A 10,007-nucleotide genomic window follows, 5' to 3' on the forward strand; every position below is an offset into this window, starting at 1 on the left:
CAAGTGCATTTACCCGGACGAAATTGGGTGTTGACAACTGTCCCTCTTTACTTAGATTTGACTAGATAATATGAAAGTGAAATTTTCATAATATCATAGTAAAAGATAAGTAAAGATAAAAGCACTAATTTTGTTCGGGTTTCAAAAATGAAAAAAAGAAACTCGACCATTGCCTCGCATAGGGCTGATATAACAAAGGAAAACCTATACTCGACCAGTGTCTCGCATAGGGCCGATATAACAAAAGAAAACCTGCACTCAACCATTGCCTCGTAGAGGGCCGATATGCCAAAAGAAAACCTACACTCGATCATTGCCTCGCAGAGGGCTGATATAACAAAAGAAAACTTGCACTCGACCATTGTCTCGCAGAGGGCCGAGATACCCAAAAGAAAACCTAAACACAACCATTGCCTCGCAGAGGGCTGATATACCAAAAGAAAATCTGAACTCGACCATTGCTTCACAGAGGACCGATATAAAAAAAGAAAACCTGACCTTGACCAATGGCTCACAGAGGGCCGATACCACAAAAGAAAACCTAAACTCGACCATTGCCTCGTAAAGGGTCGATATAACAAAAGGAAACTTGCACTCGACGATTGCCTCGCAAAGGGCCGAGATACCAAAAGAAAACCTGGACACGACCATTGCCGCGCAGAGAGTTGATACAACTGGTCTTGAAGGATAGACAAAGTTACGCTTGGGGTGGACCGATGAAACTGGGCTTGAGGGGCCAGATAAAGCTGGGCTTGAGGGGCCAATAAGAAACTGAGCTAGACAAAGCTAAATTGGGCATTAGGGGGACAGATGAAGCTGCACTTAAGGGGCCAGTGCAAATTTTAGCTTAGGGGCTAGACAAAGCTAGGCTTGAGGTGGCCAGATAAAACTGGGCTTGAGGTGCTAGTGTGAAACTGGGTATGGGCCAAACTAAACTGAGCTTGAGGGGCCAGATAAAACTGGCTTGAGAAGCCAGTGTGAAACTAGACTTGGGCCAGACTAAACTAGGCTTGAGGGGAAAGATAAATCTAGGCTTGAGGGGCCAGATAAAATTGGGCTTGTGGCCTAAACAAAGCTAGGCTAAGGGGCCAGTGCGAAACTGGGCTTGGGGGCTAGACAAAGCTAGGCTTGAGGAAGCTAGATAAAGCTGGGCTTGAGGGGCCAATGTGAAACTAGGCTTGGGCCAGACTAAACTAGGCTTGAGGTACCAGATAAAATGGGGCTTGAGAAGCTAGTGCGAAACTGCGCTTGAGAAGCCATTGTGAAACTGGGCTTGGACCAAACTAAACTGGGCTTGAGGGGACAGATAAATCTGGGCTTGAGGGGCCAGATAAAATTGGGCTTGTGGCCTAAGCAAAGCTAGGCTTAGGGGCCAGTGCGAAACTAGGTTTGGGGGCTAGACAAAGCTAGGCTTGAGGTGGGCAGATAAATCTGGGCTTGAGGGGTCAGATAAAACTTGGCTTGAGGGGCTAGTGCAAAACTAGGCTTGGGCCAGACTAAACTAGGCTTAATGGGCCATATAAGTTTGCGCTTGAGGGGCCAGATAAAACTAGGCTTATTGGCTAAACAAAGCTAGGCTTAGGGGCCAGTGCGAAACTGGGCTTGGGGGTTAGACAAAGCTAGGCTTGAGGTGGCTAGATAAAACTGGGCTTGAGGGACCAGTGCGAAACTGGGCTTGGGCCAGACTAAACTGGCTTGAGGGGCTAGATAAAACTAGGCTTGAGGGGCCAGTGCGAAACTAGGCTTGGGCCAGACTAAACTAGGCTTGAGGGGATAGATAAATCTGGGCTTAAGGGGACATATAAATCTGGGCTTGAGCGCTAGACAAAGGTAGGTTTGAGGTGGCCAAATAAAACTAGCCTTAAGGGACCAATGCGAAACTGGGCTTAAGGGCTAGATAAAGCTAGGCTTGAGATGGCCAGATAAAACTGGGCTTGAGGGGCCAGTGCGAAACTGGGCTTGGGCGAGACTATACTGGCTTGAGGGGCCAGATAAAATTGGGCTTGAGGGGCCAGTGCGAAACTTGGCTTGCGCTAGACTAAATTGGGCTTGAGGGGCTAGATAAATTTGGGCTTAAGGGGCCAGATAAAACTGGGCTCGTGGGCTAGACAAAGCTAGGCTTATGGGCCAGTGCAAAATTGGGCTTGGGGCCTAAACAAAGCTAGGCTTGTGGTGGCCAAATAAAACTGGGCTTGAGGGGCTAGTGCAAAACTAGGCTTGGACTAGACTAAACTAGGTTTGAGGGGCCAGATAAATTTAGGCTTGAGGGCTAGACAAAGGTAGGCATGAGGTGGCCAGATAAAACTGGGCTTGAGGGGCCAGTGCGAAACTGGGCTTAAAGGCTAGACAAAGCTAGGCTTGAAGTGGCCAGATAAAACATGGCTTGAGGGGCCAATGCGAAATTGGGCTGGATGGGCCAGATAAAAATGGGCTTGTGGGCTAGACAAAGCTAGGCTTAAGGGCTAGTGCGAAACTGGGCTTGGGGGCTAGACAAAACTAGGCTTGAGATGGCCAAATAAAACTGGGCTCGAGGGGCCTTGGGCTTAGGCCAGACTAAATTGGGCTTGAGGGGCCAGATAAAATTGTGCTTGAGGGGCTAGATGAAACTGGGCTTAAGGGGCCAGTGCGAAACTGGGCTTATGGGCTAGACAAAGTTAGGCTTGAGGTGGCCAAATAAAACTGGACTTTAGGGGCCAGTGCAAAACTAGGCTTGGGGTGACCAGATGAAACTGCGCTTAAAGGCTAGACAAAGCTAGGCTTGATGTGGCCAGATAAAACTGCACTTGAGGGGCCAGTGCAAAACTGGGCTTGAGGTGGTTAGATAAAACTAGGCTTGAGGGGCCAGTGCGAAACTGGACTTGAGGATGTGTAGGTCATTCATATAATGAAGAGGACCATCAATTCGAGAAATATTAAAGAAGCAAAATTTGTATCTTTCTCATTTTCTTCATTTCGAAACAGAAGGATTTGACAACCGTTCATGTGAATGAAGAGGGTTTCAGTCCCAAAAGTGAGAAGAATTTTTTTCATTTCATGAAAAAGAACTATGATGCATGCACATGATGCATGATGATTAAAACATGTTATGAATTTTTCTTTTTTGAGCATTTAGATGATTTATGCATGCATGAATATGCTAACATAGTTTGATATATGCATGAATATGCTATGATATGTGCATGAATATGCTAATATGATATATGCATGAATATGTTGCCATGTATGTGTCTCTCTTTTTTTTTTTCTTTTTGAATAAAACCTAATTTTGCTAACACATGTTTGGATATTTTTTTTGTTTGATAATTGATGTCATGTGTATGAATGCATGCAAATGCTAACACCTGGTATGAATTTTCTTTTTATGAATGCATGAGTATGTTGATGCTTATTATGATTTTTTTTAACATTTACATTATATGTGCATAAAAATGCTTACACATGCTATGTATTATTTTTAACATTGATTATGATGTGTGATGATGTTGTTATGTTTATTTCGAGCATGCATGGTGAATGATAATGTTGACATGACTTATGAATTTTCTTTTTGAACACTAACAATATTAGTGTATGATGCAAATGTTATGATTTTTTTTTACATGAACTAAGTTAAAACTTTGATGTATGAATTAATGTATGAATGCATCATGAATGCATCATGAATTTTCCTTTGTTTGTTAATTTTTTCTTTTCACAAAAGTGAATGATGTATGTATGCTTAGATATGAATCTATGCATGAAGCATGCCCTCATGTATCTTTTCACCTTTTACATTGTATGAAACTTGTTTCAATTGATTCCCAATTTGTTGTTACTTTTAGATTTATGGAATCCTTCTGTTTTGATTTTTTTTTCTTTGAAAAATATTCTTTGGTCTGATTAGTTTATTGAGAAACTCTTTTTTGTATCATTGCTTTTTGACCACTATTTAAGGGACATACATGAAATTGCCAAAGGTCTGGGAAGGGAGTAAATGAGGTAATTGACTAAGGAGTTGCCCCAATTTGATAGTTAAGAGTTAACTTCAGGACATGAGGTGTGTTTGGGCTTGATGTAGGATTATCTTGTTCCTTTTAGAAGATTAATGAATATGGTGATGATTGATTAAGGAAAACAAAGGAAATCCCCACTAGACATTAAGATAGTAAGCTATCTAGATGTGAAGGTTCCTTTCCAAGGTTCTAGAGAGGAGGAGAATGGATTGATGGAGAGTAATAAACCAAAAGGAAAAACATATAATAGAAACAATATAAACCAAGAAGAGTAAAGAAACTTAAAATGAAAAGCAAGAGAAAAGGGAGGAATGGAGGATTCACGCTACTACAAGGCTAGGCTAGAAGAAGCCATGGTAACCTTTAAGATGAGTGGTGTATGCCGCCACTTGCCAAGGCAAGATAAGGCTTGAAAGAACTCCACTCCCTAAGGAGGAATACTCTCACAAAAGGTTGAAACACAAAGTGTATAAATTCTCCAAAATGTTCAACCCCTCTACAAGTGTTAGAGGTCCCCTTAAATAGACAAGTCTAGGGGCCCCTTAGCAAAACAACTAAGTTAAAGGATTACAAAAGAAACCTAGCATGTTCTAGAAAGTAGGTCATCCTAGGGTGCACATGGGTGAATTTGCGTCCAAGCCATCTAGGTGGCAAGTCTTCATGGCCAAGGCTCCCAAAGGAAGGTTCTAGAACATTCTAGAAGACTTGGTGTCCAAGGCATGTGGACCTCCCCTTTCTAGATGCTTCTAGAAAGTCTTGTTCCTTCTCTCTCTTCCTTAGGATGCCAAGTGTCTCTTATGTGGTCCTCCTCCTTTCTTATTCCTACAAAAGCAAATTAAGGAATTTATTAGCATGTTGGTTTAAGGTTAAGCTAATCTTTTGAGTCAACAAGTCAATCCAAAGTCAAGGTCAACAAGTCAACTTAAAAATAGTTAACCAAGCCAACTTAATGGAATTTTAAACTGAAGAAAATAAAAGCAAAGGAAGGGATCAAGGAACTCCCTTTCTTCTAAACATGTGTCATTGACCATCATCCTTGGTAGGGATCAATCCTCTATCATTCTCCCCTTGTTGGAGAGAATTTGACCTCAAATTCTTGAAGTCTTTGTTGATGGATCTTGACTTGAGTTGATGAGAACTTTCTTCATCTTTAATGATTCGATCCCTAGTCTTGGAGATGCCCTTTTTCTTTTTAATGCCACTCTCCCTTTCTTGCTTGTGTTTTTTTTCATCTCTCTTTGTTTGGGAAGAGAATGAAGAGTGGTGTTGCACCTCTTGCTTTGAAAAACTCTTTTTGTCGGCAAGTAACTCCTTGGTGAAAGCTTGCCCTTTTTCTTTTTCTTTTTCATCTTTTATTTAATTTTTTTCATCATTTTCTTGTGGAGGTGGGAGAGGTAGGATTGTGAACTTCTTTCCTAGGGAGGAGAAAACATAGGTGTTTGCATGGCCATCATAAATAACTTTTCTATCAAATTGCCATGGCCTACCTAGCAAAATATGGTTGGCTTCCATAGGCACAATGTCACATAATACCTCATCCTTAAAATTTCCAGTTGAAAAGTTAATGAGGACTTGTTTAGTTACTTTTATTTCTTCTTCCTTAAGCCATGATAGCTTGTAGGGTTTCAAGCCAAACTTGTCCACCACCCTTGGGCTAGCCATATTTACACAACTAACACTATCTATGATGAAGGGACATATCTTGTCATTGATAAGGCACCCTCCATGAAAAAGGTTTTGTCTTTGAGAAGGAAGTTCTTTGGGAAATTGCCCTAGTTGGCGCCTTACCATTAACGATCCACTTTCAAGGGGTTTAGTCCTTTCAATTGAAGAAGAAGTGTGGGAAGAAGTATTTTGGGGGGAAGGGAAAGCAATGTGTTTATACCCCAAACATTTAAAACATTTAATGGAACTTGATCTTTGAGAAGTGGAATGGTGAGTGTGACCACTTGGTGACTTATTTTTACTTGATGGTGCTTGGTGAGACTTAGAAGGAGATTTATCATGTTTCTCTTTAGCTTTTCCCTTCCATGAGTGACTATAGTAGTGGTTGGGTGAGTAAATCTTCCTTGCCCTATTCTTTCTTTTCAAATGAGTTTCAATCCTAAGGGCAAGTGTGAAAACATTTTGACGAGTGGAGTACTCATACAACTCTACTTGGTCTTGTATGTCTCTCCTAAGACCATTCACAAACCTTTTTATTTTTTCTTTGTTAGTTTCTTTTATTCCAACCCTAAACATTTGAGACTCTAATTCTTTAAAGTACTCACACATAGGACCTTGGTGAAGCCTTTGGAGCTTCAAAAGAAGTTCCTTCCTATAGGAGGGAGGAACAAATCTAGCGCGCATAAGAGTTTTAATGTCCATCTGAGAAGCCGCGGGTGGCCCTCGGTCATAATTTTTATAAACTTTATGCCACCAAGTTTTGGCATACTTAAAAAATCCTAACACTACTAGATCAACTTGTGTTTGATCCTTTACATGATTTTCATTGAAAATCTGTTCCATTTGAGCTTCCTAATCAAGGTAGATTTTGGGATCACATCCACCATAGAACTTAGGAATCTTTGGAGTTTCCTTCTTTTATGATGGTTGGTGCCTAGAATGCTCTCTTTTCTTAGCCTCTCTTTGGAATGATTGCAATTGTTGTTGAATTTGTTGAATTTGTTGTTGCCTTTGTTTCATGTAAAATTGAAGGGTTCTTTCTTGTTGTTCTCTATCTTCTTGTCTCTTAAGCTCCACTTCTTGTAAGATTTTACCAATGTCTACCAATGCACCTTGATTGGCCATGGGAGTCACCATCTCACTTTCCTACAACAAAACTCAAAATTCGAGAAAAGGAGGTGTTAGTGACAATTGGTAACCAAACCCGAGACCAAGTATGGTCTAAAGAAATTCACCCAAGTGTTTAGATCACTCTCCGCCAAAGCAACAAGGCAAGGCTACACTTAAATCCACCAAAAAGGAGTGAAATGCTTTCAAAGTTTTTGGAAACCTTTTCAAGACAAGTTCAAGTGGCTTGGCCACTACACTCAAAGGAAAGCAAAGGAAGAAAACTACTAAGACAAAACAAAGAAACTAAAGACAAACAATAAAAGTACTTAAATCCAAGAAAGCTAAACTTTAAGGAAAGGATATCAAGGTGACAAAACTTTAAATCAAAACAAACAAGAAAAGCACATGAAAAGACTCTATTGGAAAAATACTTGAACTATGCATCACCAAGTCTCAAATCATGCATACACCAAGAAAGATCATAAGCATGGAACTAATTAGCCAATATCACCCAACACCCAAATATGAAAACTAGTAGCATAACACTTAGTGGAAACACAATCCTGGTTCATCAAAGAGCTATATTGCTCTCGGTAAGATTGTAAAAGTGTACCAAAATTTTTCTTCTTTCAAAAACTAGTTTCACAAAATGATGAGAAATGTGTTTTGGGTGGCTTGGACAGTTAGTCCCTCAATTTTTGTTATTTTTTATTTTTAGGCCAAAATCAATTTCAAAGAAGCATACCTTAATCAAGACATATGGTTCATGCACTTACTCAAGCACTTGGAAGACAAGAAAAGGAAAACTTCAAGTAGCATATGACATATGACTCAAGCAAAATTTAGGCATATTTAAAGACTCAAACATGTAGCTATCATGCATTTAAACTTTTGGAAATGAAGGTCAATAATTAAGCACACAAAGACATGTTATCCAACAACATTTAGGAGTAAGAAGAGTAACAAAAACAGTAGCCAAAACTGTCCAACACCTGAAAAACGTTGATTCGCGGTGATCTCGGTAGCTCTGACCTTTGCTCACTATTTCAATCATAACTCTCTCCACAAAATTCCAAATGCATTGGTTCTTTTTTTGTTAGAAACTAGACTAACAAAGATTTCTTTTGACATCAAGAACGTAATTTTTGGATCATTGAGCAGGTGCAGTTTAATCTTTTAAAATCATGAACAATTTCTGCCAGCATTGTTTTTGTGTGCAATGGAAGTGGATTTGGATCATACCAAGATAGCTACAACAAAACAAAGTTAGGACATGAAAAATACCATATTCTAGACAACCTAAGCTCTAGATACCAAATGACGTAGAATTATCTTGTTCCTTTTAGAAGATTAATGAATATGGTGATGATTGATTAAGGAAAACCAAGGAAATCCCCACTGGACATTAAGATAGCAAGCTATCTAGATGTGAAGGTTCCTTTCCAAGGTTCTAGACAGGAGGAGAATAGATTGATGGAGAGTAAGAAACCAAAAGGAAAAACATATAATAGAAACAATATAAACCAAGAAGGGTAAAGAAACTTAAAATGAAAAGCAAGGGAAAGGGGAGGAATGGAGGATTCACGCCACTACAAGGCTAGGCTAGAAGAAGCCATGACAACCTTGAAGATGCGTGGTGTATGCCGCCACTTGCCAAGGCAAGATAAGGCCTTAAAGAACTTCACTCCCTAAGGAGGAATACTCTCACAAAAGGTTGAAACACAAAGTGTATAAATTCTCCAAAATGTTCAACCCCTCTACAAGTGTTAGAGGTTCCCTTAAATAGATAAGTCTAGAGGCCCCTTAGCAAAAAAACTAAGTTAAAGGATTACAAAAGAAACCTAGCATGTTCTAGAGAGTAGGTCATCCTAGGGTGCACATGGGTGAATTTTCGTTCAAGCCATCTAGGTGGCAAGTCTTCATGGCCAAGGCTCCCAAAGGAAGGTTCTAGAACATTCTAGAAGACTTGGTGTCCAAGGCATGTGGGCCTCCCCTTTCTAGATGCTTCTAGAAAGTCTTGTTCCTTCTCTCTTTTCCTTAGGACGTCAAATGTCTCATATGTGGTCCTCCTCCTTTCTTATTCCTACAAAAGCAAATTAAGGAATTTATTAGCATGTTGGTTTAAGGTTAAGCTAATCTTTTGAGTCAACAAGTCAATCCAAAGTCAAGGTCAACAAGTTAACTTAAAAATAGTCAACCAAGCCAACTTAATGGAATTTTAAACTAAAAGAAAATAAAAGCAAAGGAAGGGATCAAGGAACTCCCTTTCTTCTAAACATGTGCCATGGGCCATCATCCTGGGTAGGGATCAATCCTTTATCAGAGCTTGTCCTAGTTATTGATAACAAAAGATGAAAACTTCAAAATTTGCCCCAATTGGAGGGTATAGATTAGTCTCAGGTGCAAAATGTGTTTGAGCTTGCCCCAGTTGTTGATAGCATGAGAATGTTGAAAATAATGGGAGACTTCATACTAGTTGCCCCAATGTAAGCCTAACAATTAAAGTCAATAATTGTCCAAATTCAAGATATCCAACTATAACGTAGGAACAACAAGTGAAACGTCTCCACAATTAATTTCAAGGTGAGAATAATGAGTAATGGTAGGAGAAATGTTGATCAAAGTTTAGGCTCAAAGCAGGAAATATGATAGGAAACACATGAAGAACAAAAGAATGAGAGGGCATGACCTTGATTTAACTTGACTATTCATGCTAATTTTGATCTCTATGGAAACATGTCAACCAAAAATAAATTGCCCAGTGTTTGAAAACAAATCTTTGAACATTTTTTCAATCCCATTTTTTTTGGACAAACCTCTTAATATGACAAAATATTTTCCTCTAAATTAAAGTTTTCGAAAAACAACAACCAATCATTGATTTATGTGGACTTTATTAGGCTTGTATTGTGGCCAAGGCTAAGGCATATAAAAAAAATTGATAGTGAAGGCTCAAAATAAATGGTATAAAGGTTATTTAAAACAAGAGTCTTTATCTAACGTTGCACCTAAAATTCATTTGACTACCTTGTTCACCACTTTTTTCACTTTCCAACTCTTGTTTCTTTTTTTCTTTTTTTTTTTGCATAACTAATTTTTTTCTTTCCAAACATTTTTTTTTATTGGTGAATTACAAGTCAAATGAAATAGATGCAAACATTATGTTAACTTCAGTGGGAATGTGACCCTTGTTCAGGATAATTAGAAAGAAAATTTTATTGTTTTATAGGCTCAAAATGG

The sequence above is a fragment of the Vigna unguiculata genome, chromosome 8, assembly GCF_037176805.1.
Source record: "Vigna unguiculata cultivar grain cowpea cultivar isolate G323 ecotype 2 chromosome 8, ASM3717680v1, whole genome shotgun sequence".
In the NCBI taxonomy this organism is placed as follows: domain Eukaryota; kingdom Viridiplantae; phylum Streptophyta; class Magnoliopsida; order Fabales; family Fabaceae; genus Vigna; species Vigna unguiculata.